The sequence below is a fragment of the Equus przewalskii genome, chromosome 3, assembly GCF_037783145.1.
Source record: "Equus przewalskii isolate Varuska chromosome 3, EquPr2, whole genome shotgun sequence".
NCBI classification, from domain to species: domain Eukaryota; kingdom Metazoa; phylum Chordata; class Mammalia; order Perissodactyla; family Equidae; genus Equus; species Equus przewalskii.
The window spans coordinates 51,884,956-51,903,908 of record NC_091833.1 but is presented as its reverse complement, the minus strand read 5'-3'; the positions used below and the strand labels follow the sequence as shown (position 1 = coordinate 51,903,908).

Below are 18,953 nucleotides of genomic sequence, written 5' to 3'. Positions count from 1 at the left end.
TAATCTTTAGGTCTTTGATCCATTTTGAGTTTATTTTGGTGTGTGGTGAAAAAGAATGGTCAATTTTCAATCTTTTGCATGTGGCTGTCCAGTTTTCCCAGAACCATTTGTTGAAGAGACTTTCTTTTCTCCATTGTAGGCCCTCTGCTCCTTTGTCGAAGATTAGCTGTCCATAGATGTGTGGTTTTATCTCTGGGCTTTCAATTCTGTTCCATTGATCTGTGGACCTGTTTTTGTACCAGTACCATGCTGTTTTGATCACTGTAGCTTTGTAGTATGTTTTGAAATCGGGGATTGTGATTCCGCCGGCTTTGTTTTTCTTGCTCAGGATTGCTTTAGCAATTCGCGGTCTTTTGTTCCCCCATATGAATTTTAGGATTGTTTGTTCAATTTCTGTGAAGAATGTTCCTGGGATTCTGATTGGGATAGCATTGAATCTGTATATTGCTTTAGGTAGTATGGACATTTTAACTATGTTTATTCTTCCAATCCATGTGCAAGGAATGTTTTTCCATCTCTTTATGTCATCGCCTATTTCTTTCAAGAAAGTCTTGTAGTTTTCATTGTATAGATCCTTCACTTCCTTGGTTAAGTTTATCCCAAGGTATTTTATTCTTTTCGTTGCGATTGTGAATGGGATAGAGTTCTTGAGTTCTTTTTCTGTTAGTTTATTGTTAGTGTATAGAAATGCTACTGATTTATGCACGTTAATTTTATACCCTGCTACTTTGCTGTAGTTGTTGATTATTTCTAATAGTTTTTCTGTGGATTCTTTGGGGTTTTCTATGTATAAGATCATGTCGTCCGCAAACAATGAGAGTTTTACTTCTTCGTTACCTATTTGGATTCCTTTTATTTCTTTTTCCTGCCGAATTGCTCTGGCCAGCACCTCCAGTACTATGTTGAATAGGAGTGGTGAAAGTGGGCACCCTTGTCTTGTTTCTGTCCTCAGAGGGATGGCTTTCAGCTTTTGTCCATTGAGTATGATGTTGGCTGTGGGTCTATCATATATGGCCTTTATTATGTTGAGGTACTTTCCTTCTATACCCATTTTACTGAGGGTTTTTATCATAAATGGGTGTTGGATCTTGTCGAATGCTTTCTCTGCATCTATTGAGATGATCATGTGGTTTTTGTTTTTCATTTTGTTGATGTAGTGTATCACGTTGATTGACTTGCGGATGTTGAACCATCCCTGTGTCCCTGGTATAAATCCCACTTGATCATGGTGTATAATCTTTTTGATGTATTGCTGTAATCGGTTTGCCAAAATTTTGTTGAGGATTTTTGCATCTATGTTCATCAGTGATATCGGCCTGTAGTTCTCCTTCTTTGTGTTGTCCTTGTCAGGTTTGGGGATCAGAGTGATGTTGGCTTCATAGAATGTGTTAGGGAGTTCTCCATCTTTCTCAATTTTCTGGAACAGTTTGAGGAGAATAGGTATTAAGTCTTCTTTGAATGTTTGGTAGAATTCTCCAGAGAAGCCGTCTGGTCCTGGACTCTTGTTTTTGGGGAGGTTTTTGATTACCGTTTCTATTTCCTTACTTGTGATTGGTCTATTCAGATTCTCCATTTCTTCCTGATTCAGTTTGGGGAGATTGTAGGAGTCTAGGAATTTGTCCATTTCTTCCAGGTTGTTCAATTTGTTGGCATATAGTTTTTCATAGTATTCTCTTATGATCTCTTGTATTTCATTGGTATCTGTTGTGATTTCTCCTCTGTCATTCCTGATTTTATTAATTTGCAATTTCTCTCTTCTTTTCTTGGTGAGTCTGGCTAGGGGTTTGTCAATTTTGTTAATTCTTTCGAAGAACCAACTCTTTGTTTCATTGATCCTTTCTATTGTCTTTTTGTTTCAATATCGTTTATTTCTGCTCTTATTTTTATTATTTCCCTCCTTCTACTGACTCTGGGCTTTGTTTGTTCTTCTTTTTCTAGTTCTGTTAGGTGTTGTTTGAGGTTGCTTACGTGAGCTTTTTCTTGTTTAGTGAGGTGAGCCTGTATTGCGATGAATTTCCCTCTTAGGACTGCTTTTGCTGCATCCCAAATGATTTGGTATGTCGTGTTCTCATTTTCATTTGTCTCCAGATAATATTTGATTTCTTCTTTAATTTCTTCAATGATCCATTGTTTGTTGAGAAGCGTGTTGTTTAGTCTCCACATTTTTGCACCTTTCTCTGCTTTTTTCTTGTAGTTGATTTCTAGTTTAACAGCGTTATGATCAGAAAAGATGCTTGATATTATTTCAACTCTCTTGTATTTATTGATGTTTGCTTTGGTTCCCAAAATATGGTCAATCCTTGAGAATGTTCCATGTGCACTTGAGAAGAATGTGTAACCTGCTGTTTTTGGATGAAGTGTTCTATATATATCTATTAAGTCCATCTGGTCTAATTTTTCATTTAATTCTATTATTTCCTTGTTGATTTTCTGTCTGGATGTTCTGTCCATTGGTGTTAATGGTGTGTTGAGGTCCCCTACTATTATTGTATTGTTGTTGATGTCTTCTTTTAGTTCTATTAAGAGTTGCTTTACAAATTTTGGTGCTCCTGTGTTGGGTGCGTATATATTTATAAGTGTTATGTCTTCTTGGTGGAGAGTCCCTTTTATCATTATATACTGTCCCTCTTTGTCTTTCTTTATCTGTTTTGCTTTGAAATCTACCTTGTCTGATATTAGTATAGCGACACCTGCTTTCTTTTGTTCATTATTAGCTTGGAGTATTGTTCTCCATCCCTTCACTCTGAGTCTGTGTTTGTCTTTGGGGCTGAGGTGTGTTTCCTGGAGGCAGCATATTGTTGGATCTTGTTCTTTGATCCATCCTGCCACTCTGTGTCTTTTGATTGGGGAGTTCAATCCATTTACATTTAGAGTGATTATTGAGACATGCGGGCCTACCACTACCATTTTGTGTCTTGTTTTCCGGTTTTCTTCAGTTTCCTTTGTTTCTCGTCCCATGGTTTAATCTGTTCTGATGTAGAGCTGCTACTCTCTGTTGTTGTCCTTCTACTTATCTCCTCTGCTCTTGGTTTTGTAGCCCCTTTCCTTTTTTGGATTTTTCAGGAATGAGGGTTTTCCTGAGGATTTCCTGAAGAGGTGGTTTTGTGGCAATGAACTCCCTTAATTTTTGTTTATCTGGGAAAGTTTTTATTTCTCCATCGTATTTGAAGGATATTTTCGCTGGGTAGAGAATTCTCGGCTGTAGATTTTTGTCCTTCAGATTTTTGAATATATCATTCCACTCTCTTCTAACCTGTAAAGTTTCTGCTGAGAAATCTGCTGATAGCCTAATGGGGGTTCCTTTGTAGGTTAGTTTCTTTTGCCTGGCTGTCCTTAATATTTTCTCCTTGTCGTTGACTTTTGCTAGCTTCACTACTATATGCCGTGGAGTTGGTCTTCTTGCATTGATAAAGTTTGGAGATCTATTGGCTTCTGTCACCTGAAGATCCATCTCCCTCACCAGATTTGGGAAGTTCTCAGCCATTATTTCTTTGAATAGGTTTTCTGCCCCTTTCTCCTTCTCTTCTCCCTCTGGTATACCTATAATCCTTACGTTGCATCTCCTAATTGTGTCTGATAATTCTCGGAGAGTTTCTTCATTTCTTTTAAGTCTTGCTTCTCTCTCCTCCTCTGCCTGCAACAATTCTATATTGCCATCTTCCAAATTGCTAATTCTTTCCTCCATATTATCAGCCCTACTGTTCAGAGCATCTAGATTTTTCTTAATCTCCTCTATTGTGTTCTTCATTTCCAATATTTCTGTTTGGTTCTTCTTTATCGTATCAAACTCTTTTGTGACATAGCTCCTGAACTCGTTGAGTTGACGGTCAGAATTCTCTCTTAACTCATTGAGAATCTTAATGATGGCTGTTTTGAAGTCATCATCATTTAGGTTATATATCTCATTTTCTTTGGGATTGTTTTCTGTGTATTTGTTGCTTTCTTTCTGTTCTGGAGATTTAATGTATTTTTTCATATTGCTTGATGTTGTTGATTTGTGCCTCTGCATGGAGATAGAGTTTAGTTGCTCCTTTCACTTGTTTCAGCTGCTGCGGTGGGGGGAGCAGCTGTTTATACTTCACCAACCGGGAACCCTGTCCGTAGTTGCTAACTGGGCCTGGACGCCTCTTCGTAGCCACAGTGGCCCTTTGAATTCCCTCCTCTGCCGTGGGGGCCGTCACAGGGGGGCTTCAGGCTGCAGGTGCCTACTGTTGCAGCCCACCTAGATGTGCTCTCTCCTTGGGGTCTGCAACAGTGTTATGGGCTTTTCCAGCGGCCAGGGGTGGGATCACTTATATTTGTCGCTCCGTTGCTGTCGGCACCCACCGAATCTCACTTGTCCTCTATGGGTCGCAGGAGAGCTATTGGCATCTTCTACAGTCTGTGGTTAGTACACCTAGCTATGCTGCTTTTGCCCTGGGGTCTTCCAGCCTTGTGGCTGGCGGCTGGGTGCCTTCTACTGGTGCTGTGCAGAGGCTTTCCCTAAGGCTGCTGTGAGCCTGTAGGGTTTCCCCCTAGGCTACTAAGCTGGGTCTCTGGAACTCTCTCCAGCCCCAGTCCTCTCCGAGATCTCCAGCAATCCCTAGTCTCACGGGGCGGGCAACGGCAGCTGGGGGTCGCCCCGCCCTCTGGGCTTCTCTCCGGGCCTCTCCCGGGAGCCCTGAATGCTGGGCGTGTCCCCTCTGCTATGGCAGACAGAGAGTTTTGTCTGCTGCCTGGCGGAACTCCTGCGCTTCCCCTCCGGGTCGCAGAACCGGCCTTTGAAAGTTCCCCCAGCCCCGGTCCTCTCCGAGATCTCCAGCAATCCCTAGTTCCACGGGGCGGGCAACGGCAGCTGGGGGTCGCCCCGCCCTCTGGGCTTCTCTCCGGGCCTCTCCCGGGAGCCCTGAATGCTGGGCGTGGCCCCTCTGCTAATGGCAGACAGAGAGTTTTGTCTGCTGCCTGGCGGAACTCTGGCGCTTCCCCTCCGGGTCGCAGGACCGGCCTTTGAAAGTTCCCCCCACCCCGGTCCTCTCCGAGATCTCTGGCAATCTCTAGCCCCACGGGGCGGACAATGGCAGCTGGGGGTCGCCCCGCCCTCTGGGATTCTCTCCGGGCCTCTCCTGGAGCCGTGAATGCTTGGCGTGTCCCCTCTGCTAATGGCAGACAGAGAGTTTTGTCTGCTGCCTGGCGGAGCTCCGGCGCTTCCCCTCCGGGTCACAGAACCAGCCTTTGAAAGTTCCCCCAGCCCCGGTCCTCTCCGAGATCTCCGGCAATCCCTAGTCCCACGGGGTGGGCAACGGCAGCTGGGAGACCTCCGTACCCTCCGTGACTCTCTCTGGGACCCTCCGGGCACCCCGAGCACCAGGCTGGGTCTCCCCGCCAATGGCGGGGAGAGACTCTCCCCGCGGGCTCAGGTGTGCAACTCCAAAGTTTCCCTCTGTGTTTAGGAGTAATTGCAGGGGGTTTAGGTAGGATTCTGGTCACCTGTTTCCACCGTCGCTCCTCTGTTGTGTTCTCGCTCCTGCCCTAGATGTGTGTGGATCCTCTGGGGGCGTCCGTTGGAAGAAAGCCGCTTGCGGGTACTAGGCTGCCCGTCGGGGTCGGAGAGTTTTCACCTATTTCCACATCCTCCCAGAGGAAAGTCCGTCCGCCTTCCGATGTGTAGTCGCGTGGGTGTCTCAGACGTCCTGAGATGCTGTCTGGATATCCTTTGTCAAGCGATAAGTGTCCAAATAATTGTAGACTCGAAGGGCAAGAGACAAAGAGGACTACTCACGGCGCCATCTTGGATCTTCTCCTCTGATTCTGTTTTTTTTAAGCCAATGAGGACCATCATGAGGAATTAACAAGTCATTTTATACATGGCAAGTAGCTTAATATTAAATATTTGTTTTATAACATTAATTTTATAAGAGGCTTAATGAAATTACTATTTTTATAGTGATCCTCTAAAAAGGAGAAGAGAAATGGGGGGGCGAGATAAGTTTTGAATTACTTTTAAGCCAAAAGATTACATTTCTCTAGATTTTGTCAAATGTTGACTTAAATAAGTATGAGAAACTTCAACCCAAATGTATATCTTTTAGAATTTCATAAGCAATTAAAGCTGGAGATGAAAATAAAAGTTTTGTTGTTGTTGTTGTTGTTTTAGGCTTTCCTAGAGTAGTGCTCAATCCAGAAAATATTTTAATGTTTATAAACTGATTTTCAAAAGATTTGATACAGGCTGACCCGGCAGCATAGCGGTTAAGTTCAACGTGCTCTGCTTTGGGGACCTGGGTTCATGGGGTTCGGATCCCGGGCATGGACCTATGCCACTCATCAAGCCATTCTGTGGTGGTATCCCACATACAAAATGGAGGAAGATGGGCACAGATGTTAGCTCAGGGCCACTATTCCTCAAGTAAAAAGAGGAAGAGTTGTAACCGGTGTTGGCTCAGGGCCAATCTGCCTCACCCCCCCCCCCAAAAAATTAATACCATAACTAAATTTTTTATAAATAGTGAGTGGATTTTTCTATTATTATACAATTCAAAACTAGAGATTCTGTGCCAAACATACTAAGAAAAATGTACCTGGTAAGTACCTGGAAAATCTTCACATTAAATATACTCATTGTCTTCTAGTCTATAAAGTAATGCATTGAGAATTTAAAGAACAAATGAGCAAAAATATAAAATATGTTGAGATGTCTTTATCTACTGGTTACAGTCTAGGCTAACATCTGCTCAAATAATGATTTTAACAACATTACCATATGAAGAGTAAGTCTTTTGTTTGCCTGTAAAGGCAATTTTATTGGGCCCCCCAAAGGATGGTCTCCTTCTCTGTCTTACGTTTTTGAAATTCCCTTTCTTGAGGAACTTGGAATGATTTTCCCCAAGTTTAATTCAGAGGATATTTTATGGACCCATCTGACCTCCCATCCAAAAGCATCCTTCTTCCTTGAAAATGCATCCATGTCTCAGGCTGAAGTCTTGGGCTTCAGTTTCCATCTTGCAGGCTTATTCCCCACAATAACCATTGAGAAGCCTATTTTACTGGTCTGTCCGTTCTTGAATAAGGCACGCAGGGCAGAAAGTCTCCCACTGAAGTCATCTAACACGGATTGCTCAGCATTTAGAAAGCCGTCATTTGCCCTCGTCAGACTCAACTTAGCTTCGTCACATCTTACTCTCAACCTAACCTCTTCACTCTTGCAAAGTAAGCTCTTGCAAAGTTTGCTTGCTACCATTTTCAAACTTTGAAAAAGTTGAGAAATTTGACACAAGACAAGAAAAGAAATAGAAACGGAGAGGATAATAACTTTGTAGTCTTTTTTCTTTTCTTTTTTGGTCTGCTTAATAGCCCACATGTTGAACTGCCCTTCAGTCATTGTCTTCTTGGAATATCTCCTAGTTTATTTTAAAAATCTTTCAAAAATCACATTATTTTCATTGATTTCCCAGGAAATTTATGTTGAGAAATTTTTCAAATATTGAGGAAGTACTGATCCTCAACTCTATGTTTTGCATAGTCAGCCTCTGCCTATCTTTTCTGTCTTAAAAAGCAAACTTGTGATTTCATTTTTTTTCTTCAGTTTCACTTCAAGATCTTAAAACCAATACTCATTTCTCAGGAACTAATTTTCAAGTTTCTGAATTACTGAAACCACTTGCTGTTCTCCCTGATATTTCCACCTGCTTTTTGACCAATTCACTGTTCATTAGCACCTGCAACAGATGGTGAACATGGAGAGAAAGACGCAGAGCAGTTAATTCTGCTATTTGTTTGAAACTTGAATAAAAGGTTTGGTAGGATAGTATATTAAAATTAATACCTAAAACGGGGTTTAAAATTGGTCTGTAAGAGGATGACAATCTTCCTCCTCACAAAAGAATGTAATGACAACAATTATTTTCAAGCCCTTGACCAGAACAAGTGATGTGAGGGAAATTTTGCTGTCCTTGGCATAGGCTGTTGACACATTAGTGAAAAGAATCCAGAATTTGTACTCAAATGGCCTGAATTCAAGTCTTATCTTAATCCCTCATTAGCTTGTGAGATTCTGAGCAAGGGGTATACAATGCGTCTCTCTGTTCTCTCTTCCGTAAAGTGTAAGCAAAAATAGATTTTTCACAGGGCTGCTGCAATGAAAAGACATCACGTATACGAAGGCACTTTAAAAACTATAAGGAATATTCCTATTATTTGTCATCATTATCAATCTGTTTGAATGAGTTATTTTGATTCATTTTCACTTTCTTATTTAGTTTTCATGAAAGATAGTTTACTAAGTTGCCAGTTATGTCTGCACTCTGTAACAATAAAACATTTTATTCTCCATGATAACCTCATTGGTTTTAAATGACTTAAAGAATGACCTCAGCCCCACGTCTCTAGTTAGCTGAGATATAGCCCAAACCAGGAAACTAACATTTGCTCAAGCTTGAGATCAATTGTGCCTAGTAATCAAGTCCGTTAGCAGTTTTAATAGCTCAACTTTGTATCTTGACAGTATATTGCTGTTACTCAGGGCTCAAATGGAATTAGATGTTTTAATATTTTAAGTGCCACGTTAGTTTTATATTAAGAGCTGAGTCCACAAGTGGGAAGTTGCCTGTCTGGAGGAATGTTTCACTTAATGAGTGTGCATGTGTGACATTAACATGCATGGTGTGTGTGTGTGCAAGCCTGTACTCATGGCTGAGTAGAGAAAGGAGAGAGGATGTGGTGAGCTGAGATGTGAATGATGGGAAAATAAAGGCTGCCTTAGAGAAATTGTGAGTTAGCAAGCACAAGGAAACTCTAGCAAGAGATTTAGACATGGCCACTGAAAGTATAAAGCAGGAGATGTTTCTGGGAACTGATTGGGAGGAATCTGCATATCTTGGAAGGGAGAGTTTAGTTCTTTAACAGGATCCAGTAAAGCCCTGAGTCCAGATGTAACCAGTATCAAAGAAAACTGTTTTAACTGGAAACTGAGGTTTGAATTCAGGGCTCAGGTAAAAAGGACCTCACTTTGGGTAGTAATATGATCCAAACCATTATATAAGATAGGCGTTCACACAGAGGTGAAGAAACAGACATATCCAAAATGTTAACAATACTTACCTCTAAATGGTGAGATCATGGCAATCTTTAAACTCTTCTTTTATGCTTCTTTGTAGTTTCCCAGTTTCATGACTTGAACATATATTAATTTTGCAATCAGACAGAACAACAAATACTATTTTGGAAATAAAATTTAATCACGGATTTTTTCTTTATACCATCTAATCTGGGGATTTAGGGGGCGATGGAGTGTAACATGGGATGCCACCAAAAATATGTCAATTCAATAAGACTATAGTGATGGCTGATACCATGCCCCACTCAGGATCTAAACAAGCATGGAACTTGCTTCATTTTTAAAGCCCTTGACTGACAGCAGGCCTGTGATGGAATTATAGACGCAGGAGGGAACCCGCCACCATAGCAGCCTATCTCTCTTTGGCACTTTCTCTCCTTTATTATCTTTCTCGCAGGAATTTAGGTGGATTTGCTTGTTTCCACCATTTTACCAGTAGGAGTACATCTGCTTGCCTTGCATCATGTTATCCAAAGTTTTGGGGACAGTGGGCACGAAACCCCCTCAATCTCTTTCCACCCCATTTAGCTGAGACAAAATGACTTTCTCAAAAAGGAACTTCCACCAGGAAATAAAAAGAGGAAAGACAAACAGACATTTTGAAACACACATGCTTTAAAGCACAGCCTTCTCTCTTAATCCTGAAATCATTTCTCGGCATATTCTAGTACCCACACAGATTCTGCATTGTTGGTGAGAGCCCGAAGGAAATGTTAGGATTTTGGCATTTCTTGACTATTCAGTTTTGTTACTGTGTTTTTTGCCCTCTTAGGAATTTATGTTTTCCCAAAAGAAGACATAATTAAAGAGCCCCAGGATCTGATCTTAAGGGACAAGTGGGTAACATGACAATATGTTACTCTATGCTAAGGTCTTCAAAGAATCTGGCAAGGGATCTGGTGGAAAACTTTGTCATTTTTAAATTAGTAAATTGCATTAAGACACATTTTTAATCTCTTCTTGTTTAATAGTACTGTTTCACCCATATATTTGAAGTATTAGACAAAGTGATTGTACAAACTCTTGCTGAGGTTCCTCTAACTAAATTCCAATCAAAGTGGCCTGACAACAGGGGCCATTGTCTGTGGGTTCTTTTCCTGTCTTTGACCCTGGTAGTACTGATACTAAACAATTTGTCCAAGGGTAGTGAGGCCATTATCTTCTTTCCTTCTCTCCTCCTCCTCCTATTTCATTTCTAGGTCCCTGAAATCCTCTGGTCCTGTAGGTATTGCACATGCCCCTTGTAAACCTGAGGCCCCTCAAACCCTGCCTGCTTTTTATACCTGCCTTTCATAGACCCTTCTGAGAGCGCCTATGACTTGGACATCCTGGAAAGTTAGCCCTCGCCCTTGAAGCACACGTGGGTTTTGTGGAGTTAATTCGAAGCATGCCTGGGGCTCAAAATTAAGCTGACTGGTAAAACTCAGCTTTCAGTGATGCCCTGGGTAAGTTCTCATCAGAAACTCTGGGAATTGAATGACAGCCACTACCTTCCCCGGAGTCTGTAGCAGTCACATGAGCATCCTCCTCTGGTTAGGATCTTTCAGGTCTCTTGTTTAAGAATTTATTTCTCCTTTAAAGGTGCTACAATAGGATGAAGGATGTCCTCCAGTCCCAATTAATCCGCAAATAAGGGAGGAATAACATAGTCTCAGTCACGTGAACAATCAAGCATTTTCTAGTTCAGGTTATACCCTCTTGTAACAAGGATCTTTGCTAAATCCCTAAGGGGCTTCTAGGAAAGGAATACAGTGACGCTTCTGTTTGTGCAGAGAAGTGGGATGGGAAGAGGGACCTTTGATAGGTACACCTCTTCCCTGCTTGATACCGAAGTGACGATCTTTCTATCCTTCAGTTGTTCTGTCTAGCTTAAGATAATCACACACATCACACCCGTCAATGAAGTGATGGTAAGTGGAAGGGGTGGAGACAGGAGTCAAGAGATGCAAAGGGAAAGGCTTTGGATGCAAGGGAGTATTCCAGAGGCGTGTCTTAACTTTCAGATTAGGGACTACCTAGTAACCACCTTGAGTTCAATTTTATATTGTCTTGAGTCTAAGTGGCTTGTAGTAATAATTGTTAGATCCTGAAATAGGTTACTGACATGATAGGTTCCTTGTCTTTTTTAAATGTCAGGATCTTGAATCATGCCTATTGACACTCATCTTCCTGAGTCTTTTGAATCCATCAAATGCATGCAGATTTCATTTTGGTTAATTTCACTGTTTTCCAGCTTTCATCTAAAACTGCCCATTGGCATTTACCTGTCAAGGTGCGGGTAGAACGGTAAAGCCATATGAGTTGACGAAGGTCATTTATTCCTACCAATTAGAAAATGAGCTACATTGCTTCTGGCTAGGAAATCCATGCACATTTTTAAAAAGGAAATGCCAAAAGAGATTTTTTTTTTCCTCGAAGAACTTAATTTGATCCATTAATGGGCTGAGAATTCTCCAGCCAGAAAATCAATTTTCTAGTGGGACCTCAGGCTGGGATGGGGCAGCTCACTAGGAAGGAAGACTCCAAGAAACCACAGAAAGAGGATAAAAGAGAAAAAACATATCAGCATCCGCACAGACTTTTACTTTTGGTGTTTCTAAATGTGAAGGTGAGCTCTTTCTTCCACATCAGTGGAGATCCCTAATGAGGACACTCTATTTTGTGTCTTAGAGAAATTTGGTGAGGATTTCCAAATAATCTAAAGCTTTATAAAGCTTTGTGAAATAATTTGAGTTGGCATTCCAGGTAACCAATACTGCAAAATCTAGACTCGAAATAGACCTTCTGTGGCGGTAGCAGGAAGAAAGGCGGCTGCATTAGCAAAATGTTTACCACTCTGTCCTCTTTCTTTTCATTCTGTGTGATTCTGAGAGCTCTTAAACCATGATAAGGAAGTAATTACGCTTTGAATTTCTCTAAGGATCTAACTAGAGGACATTCATCTAAATAAGCATTTCTAAGAATACAGGTTTAATGACCCAAGTAACTCTGATTGGAGAAATAAGATTTTACACAGAGAGCTGAGGGAAGCAAGTAAAACCGATGTGTGGGGTTTGGCCAAAGAAATGCAGAGCTCCTAGAGGGCAGGAGACACTTATTCTCCATCCTTCTCCGCACCCACAGCCCCAGATCTGGACGGATACGTATCTATGATACACTAGAAATGAAATGAGTGATGCCAGCTGCGGAGGGATGGAGGCAGGGCCGGCTCTGTCTGGCCTTCGGGAGGCCGGAAGCCCGGCAGTGTCACTCAGGCTCCAAGATAACCGAGCAGAGAGGCGGTGGGCGAGGGCAGGGCTCCTGCCGGCCTCCCCAGTCGTGCGGCTCGAATCTTCTGAAGCTGCCAGTTGCCAAATGAAATCTGAAACCCCGGGCTGCGTCTGAGGGTTGGCCCCGCTCAGTTGTTCCAGCCTCTTGCACTGTATATTTACACATTCACACACAATCACTCTAACTTCTGGGACTCTTCTTTGCGCAACTGCTAGGATTTCTCAAGTGCATGTGGCAACCCAGCCCAGCTCCGGGAGGAAACCGGCGGGGCTCGGCAGGGTCTCGAAGGCCCAGGAGCGGTCAAGGCTGCGGCGGGGGCAGGAGAGGACCGAGGCGCGGGCGGCGGGGGAGGAAACACCCCCAACTTTCCACCGCAGCTCAGCCGCCGCGCATTTCCTCCGAAACCGCAGCTGCAGAGACCAAGTGCATGGGGTGCAACACTTCCCCTTGTTGTGGGAAGTAAAGGAGCCTCCTCTCCCCACCTTCTTCTTGTCCTTTTCTTTCCGCTGGTCCTGGGAGCCTTTTCCTTCAGGGCAGCCGCCGTCCCGCATCTGTCGCGCGCTCCGGGCAGGGTAGGTGACGCCGCCGCGGGGGTGCGCCGGGGCGCGCGGGGGCTGCGGGCACAGCTGCGTGCGACACGGGAGGGGGCGGCTGGGGGCGAGGAGGGCTCGCAGGAATCCGGTGCTGGCGCTGTGTGCCTGCGCGCACGCGTGTGTGTATGATGGGAAACAATGCTCCTTTTTTATTTTTAAAAGGATGAAAAGGGCGCAAGCCGTGTCTGTGATAGTATGTGTTCCTGGGCTTAAAAATAGATGGAATTAATAAAAACTGTTTGTGCGCTGCAATTTCCTTACTATCCATCCTCCCCTTCCCCATGGCTTGTTTCCGCTAACGTCTTAGGAGAGTTTCCTAGATAACAGGCATACGGAGGTTGGTTTTAATAATGAGCACTTTATTGCAAACATAAAGCGTTAGGGAATCTTTGGTGCATTCTTAGCTACCCAAAAGACTTTGTTTAGGTTTTTTTTTAAAGCAACTTTTTGAGGAAGTATCCATCCTCTCTTGAGAATAAATATGTAATATGTTCTCATTTAAAAAAGAATACTTGAGACTGCATTTCTTTTCTAAGTGTTGCAGTAGAAAGGGAGATAATGTTACTCTGGGTTCCTTAGAGATGTTAGGTTTTCAATACCAACCAGTAATAGGGAGCCCAGACTCCCTTGTAGTCTATGTCTATTTTAATTCATTTGAGTTAAAAAATCATCTCCAAGATATTTCTGTTTCCATCCTAGTTTATTTTATGTTACTTTTTTTTGTAACCCAGCAAGACATCATCCTTTCATCTCTTTCTAAAAAGATGAAATAACTAAATCATGCTGGGTATTTGAAATACAAAAGTTGTGACGGGTTTGTTTATCCATAAGTAAAACAATCTGTGTTGCTGTGTCTGAGTAAGACAAATTAATTGAAATCCAGGGATATTTACAGTAGAGTTAAGAGCTTTACTCAATTACTGAGAAGATGGACAGACAGATTAAATACAAACAATCTGCTCCTTGATTCTAATTAGAACTCATAACTAACCCCTAAGGGCAAGAATGAATGTTGGTATTAAACTGGGCATCATAAAACATAAAACACACAGAAATAATACGTTAGAAAAAGCCAGAAAACAAGCATAAAGCCACATCAGACTTGTTAAGATCTCTCTCTCCCTTTTAAATTTCTTAATACTTCCTCTTCCCTGGGAATATTTCAGCTTCTAAGAGAGCCCAGTAATACAATTCTCGTTTTTGTCTTACCTGAGTGTCTGACCTTCAGGTAGCAAGTGGAGAAACCTCTTCTCTTTAGAGCCATTACTGAATTGTCAGAGAATTGACCTTAGACATCTTGGAGGACTGAGATAATGACAAAACTTTAAAGTAAATAACATCTTCCTACCACTCAGAAGGTATGTTCTTGGTGGAAGACCTGTAAGTGGGAATAAGGGATACACTGAGTTTTTCAGATCTGGAATTTAGTTTGAGCTATGGGTAAGGAATATACAACTAGTGTGGTAAAAGGAAGGCGAATCTGTAATTCTTTCTACATGGGAAAGGCTGTTGAAACTCAGTCTGTCCTTGGCTTTCAACTGTATTATTTAGTTTTATTACTTAATCTCAGGGGTTTGGGTTTGAGAGGGGGATAGTTTCTCAGTAATGTTCTTTTGGGCTGTGTAAACTGTGAATTTGAACCATTTTGAAAATACAACCCAGTAGAAAGTCAGGAAGAATTATGTTTTCAAGGAAAAAAAAATCACGGCTGAACTAATAGTAATGTAGCTTTCCACATAAGAGCGCAGATTTAAGCGTAAAAGTGGGAAGTGTTCTGGGCTGAAATCCCCAGTGAAATCCTTTTAGGTTTTGCTCGGTATGGTAATGGCCAAAGCTCTGAGAGTTTTCACTGGTCATGGTTGTATTTACTGCGTGATCTTGGACTCTCCATGGTATAGGGTCGGTGTTAGGAAAAATGGGAGGGGGCAGGGAGGATGAGGGATGTGCCACAGGTGGTAATGAGGGGTTTGAGTCTGATTACTTTGCTGTCTTGGCCAAACCTAGTTAGTGTTTACCATCAGTGCTCTTAGTAGTTTTGCTGTCACCTACTGGCCCATTGACACCTGTTTTCTTTCCGGCTCTATAAGTGTCCAGGTTGGTTTCTTGGGGTAGAAATCAGGCAGGTGCTGCTGCAAAGTCCAGACCATGCATTTGGTTCCTGTTCTTAGTGTTTGCAGTGCTGTGGACCTTTTTAGTTACCTGTGGTTATTTTCCTGAGGTATTTTCCAGCCAGTGCTTAAGGGTTCTTTTCATATGAGTTGAGCTTATGTAATGATGATTCCTTCTTTCTGATTTTTTGATTTTTGGTAAAGGTGAGTACTTTGGAAAAACAATATGGGGGAGATGGATAGAGCCTTAGCTTGGAACGTAGAAAGAAGGGACAGCCACCCACCCGGTCACACATGGATGTGTAGGTTGATGATAGCAAGAACCTAAGGCATCCATTCTACGCTGATCACATTTTACTGAGGAAAAAAAGCAGAAGAGATTTAAATTCAAAAGATGCCTGTTTGCTTTTAAATCCATGGCTAAAGGCTTAAGATTTCTCCCAGATGGAGAAAGGTATTTAGAAATAAAATTGTTAATAGGCAACTTAGCATGAAGTTAATGCTCTTCACGTGAAGACTTGGAGGCGCAATGGTAACCCATCTGTCTTTGCTACATGAACTCAAACTTTGCAAAATTATGATGGTTTCAGCAGCTAAGTAAAAGCATATTTGGAAGTGGAGGGATTATTGTGATGAAGAGTCAAAGAAAGAATGTTCAGTTTTCGAGGTTATTGTGTACATGTGTGCTTTTCAGCAGTGTCTACACTCTGCTGCGGCAGTCCTACAATTAGTCTTTATAAAGTGCAGATCTAATTGTGTAAGTGCCTTGCTCTAAAATCTTTGATGGATCCCAATGACCTACAACATTAACTCTAAACTCTTTAGTATAGTGACTAAAAGCTCTTCAAAGGCCTTCCTTTTTAGCTTTCTCTCCCCTTGCTGTTCATACTTCCAATTTCTTGCTCTTGAATTTTCATTCTCCTGGAATTCCCTCTGCCTGGAAAGTCCCACTTGATTCTTGGTGATCCATTTCAAGTGGAACTTCCTTTGGGAGAATTTACCCAATTCCACGAAGAAGAATTAATCATTTCATCTTGTTTGCATCCATGGTGTTTTGAGCATCCTTTGAATAATTATTTTAGTAATTTTTACATGCCCCGCCCCCAAACCCAACCAACTACAGTGAGTTCCTTAATGGGTGTACTGGTGGTGGGAGAACCACCTGTATCCTAGTGCCCAGCACGGTGTCCGAAACAGAGTAGACATCTGTTAATGTTTCTTCAGTAAATGAGCAAGCAAAGTCATCAATGAATAAAGTACTAGTAGACTCCAATTTGTGCAGATAGTTATACCCCAAAAGTCCATTTGAAAAATGTCTATTTGGACTGAGAGCTCATTTTCCAAAAGTAACAATGCTACAAAACATAATTTGCTTTCCAGACCAGCCCACGCAAGCCTCTTTAATTGCTACAATACATGAAATATTGTGCTTTGCAATTCTAAAGCAAAAGTATAAAAACTACTGTGGAATTATCTCTTTTTTTGGGAAATCACAAAATACACTTGATTTTAAAGATAGTAGAAACAGTTAGAATAGATACACATTTTCCACAATTGTTTTCTATATTATACTATAAAATCTGTAATCTGTCCAATCCCAGTGGGATGTCCTAGATTTGGCTGTAAGGACTAAGAAAAGGTAAATTTGGAGATTCTGTTGCCTGTGGAATGGGCGATAATGGTCAACAAAATAGAAATACTAATTTTGGCTATTTAATAATTATCTTGAGTACTAGTGCTTGAAGGAAACTGGATTTAATTAAAGGAGAATGTGGAGGTGGATGGAGAGGAGGAAACTCAGAGGGGCACCTTCTTCCGTGTTGCTGATTCTCTATTGTATTGATTTTCTTTTCATCTCATTTGAGCACTTAAGCAAATCCAAAGTTTCTTCCTGAAAAAAATTTGTCTTTGTCTACAGTTGTTTCTGCTGCCTAACACGTAGCAGAAGGGGGCTTACGCTCCATTTGAACCAAAATACAAATGGGCTCCTGTCATTTTCAGAACAGTGATACCTTGTCACTTGCAAACTTGCCATTTAGCACTTGGATAATTTTTCAATTAAGAGTGCATAATACTTGTGTTTTAGGCACTAGCCAGGGACCCTAAGTTCAGGTTGCTTCTTGTATAGTATCTCTAAGAAGATTGGAAAAGCAAGCATTGATATTTAAAAATAGTAGTCTACTTAGTTTTCTAAACCTTCCATGCTGTCTATTTTTATCAAATTATATGACCAGAAATTTACCTATCCTTATCACATTACAATGCTTTTTTGTTACCTTGTCTTCATTCCACTATGTTTTAAATAATACTCTTCATGTTTTGCTGAGAGTCAATATAAAAGAGATGGGCTGCATGGAAAATATCTAAGCACTTTTTGTTGTGTATTTCAATATTACTTATACAAGGATCTCCATAAATTCATCTTTGATTTTATTGCTTTAAAATGCGTGTCTCTTCTGATTAGTGTTGTTTCTTTTGTTAGAAGAACAAAGGGTAAGAAATCACTGTGTTTCCCGTTTTGTCTTGTCACCTGAGAAGCTCAGAGCTAAATGAGTTGACCAACTGTACCCTAGTCCAGGTTTTCTGACGGCTGGTTTGTGTCCGTTGAGCCTTTCATTAATGCACCGATCATACCCATACCTTTTAACTAGTTAACTCACATCCATTATGGAAATAGGTTAAATTGCCTTTATTTTGTATTTTTTTACTCTTTCTAGACTTGTAGTTAAGTATTTATAAATTTCTATTTTGTAGCTTCAGTTTGTATTTTAGAGCCAATATTTTTTCCAGATCATTTTTTTGTGGTTCCTTGAAACATTTGAGGTACTGTTTTTATACTCCCTGATGGATAAAATGGCTTTGCCCCAAATATTACATTTCTTGAAAACCTTAGAAGGAAAATCATGGCTGAGTGATTTTGAAAGCAGATATTTAAGGCCAAACATGTGCGTTCTTTTCAATATGTGTATCACAAATGTGCGGAAGAGAGCCCTCAGGGATAGCACTGAGAAACAGAAGAGAAAACCTTCTTTTTGTTACAAAGGAGATCTATGGATAAATTGAAGCTTATTGAGCTGTAATTAGGGCTGTTTTCTGACCATTAAATTGAGTCTCCACAAAATAAAGTAATTTTTCAAATTCTGCAAGAGGAGAAAATAATTCTCATTTTGTCCTGAAATTTTTTCTCTCTCTTTGAGTCTCACAGACTCTCATGATGATAATCACTCTAATGAATTAAGCACCTACTAAGTAACCAAGCACTCCATGAGATTACTTCTACTAGAATATATATATATATAAAAAACGACTTCTGTTTTTTTGGTGAGGAAGATTGGCCCTGAGCTAACATCTATGGCCAGTTCTTCCTCTTTTTGCTTAAGGAAAATTGTCCCTGAGCTAACCTCTGTGCCAGTCTTTCTCTATTTTATATGTGGGATGCCGCCACAGCGTGATGATGTATGGTATGTAGTGGTATGATGAGTGATATGTAGGTCTGCACCTGGGATCCAAATACATGAACCCCAGGCTGCAAAAGCAGAACGCATGAACTTAACCAGTATGCCATGAGGCCAGCCCCTATATTACTACTTCTAGAAGTAGTTAGAAGTAATTAGTAATTCTAGAAATAAACTATATTATATCTAATTCAGATTTTATTATTCCCATTGTGTGAGGATGTTTAGAATCCAAACCAGATCTGTCTGAATGCAAATCCCCTGCTCTTCTGACTATGTCACCCTCCTCTCACTGCTTTTCTCTTCAGTTAGTAATTTTAGAATGATAATATGTGTGTTCCTTGGGTTTGACATACAGTGCAGACCCTGGTCTCAGCAAGCTCTCCACAAACTGGCCTTGGAGCTCTCTTTTTGTTCTTTCAGATGACGGCATTCT

The 18,953-nt window shown here is 41.2% G+C and overlaps 1 protein-coding gene across 5 annotated transcripts in view; it reads left to right on the top strand.

The window, feature by feature from the left end:
* The window catches only part of ARHGAP24 (Rho GTPase activating protein 24), a 720,487-nt gene that overhangs the window by 242,957 nt on the left and 458,577 nt on the right, over positions 1 to 18,953 (top strand). Inside the window, exon 1 of one of the 5 annotated variants that reach the window (XM_008524781.2) lies at positions 12,251 to 12,933. The exons of the other annotated variants lie outside the window; for them this stretch is intronic. The gene's annotated coding sequence lies outside the window, so the exon portion shown is untranslated. Of the gene's footprint in view, positions 1 to 12,250; positions 12,934 to 18,953 lie in introns of those variants that run through there. 5 annotated transcript variants of the gene reach the window in all.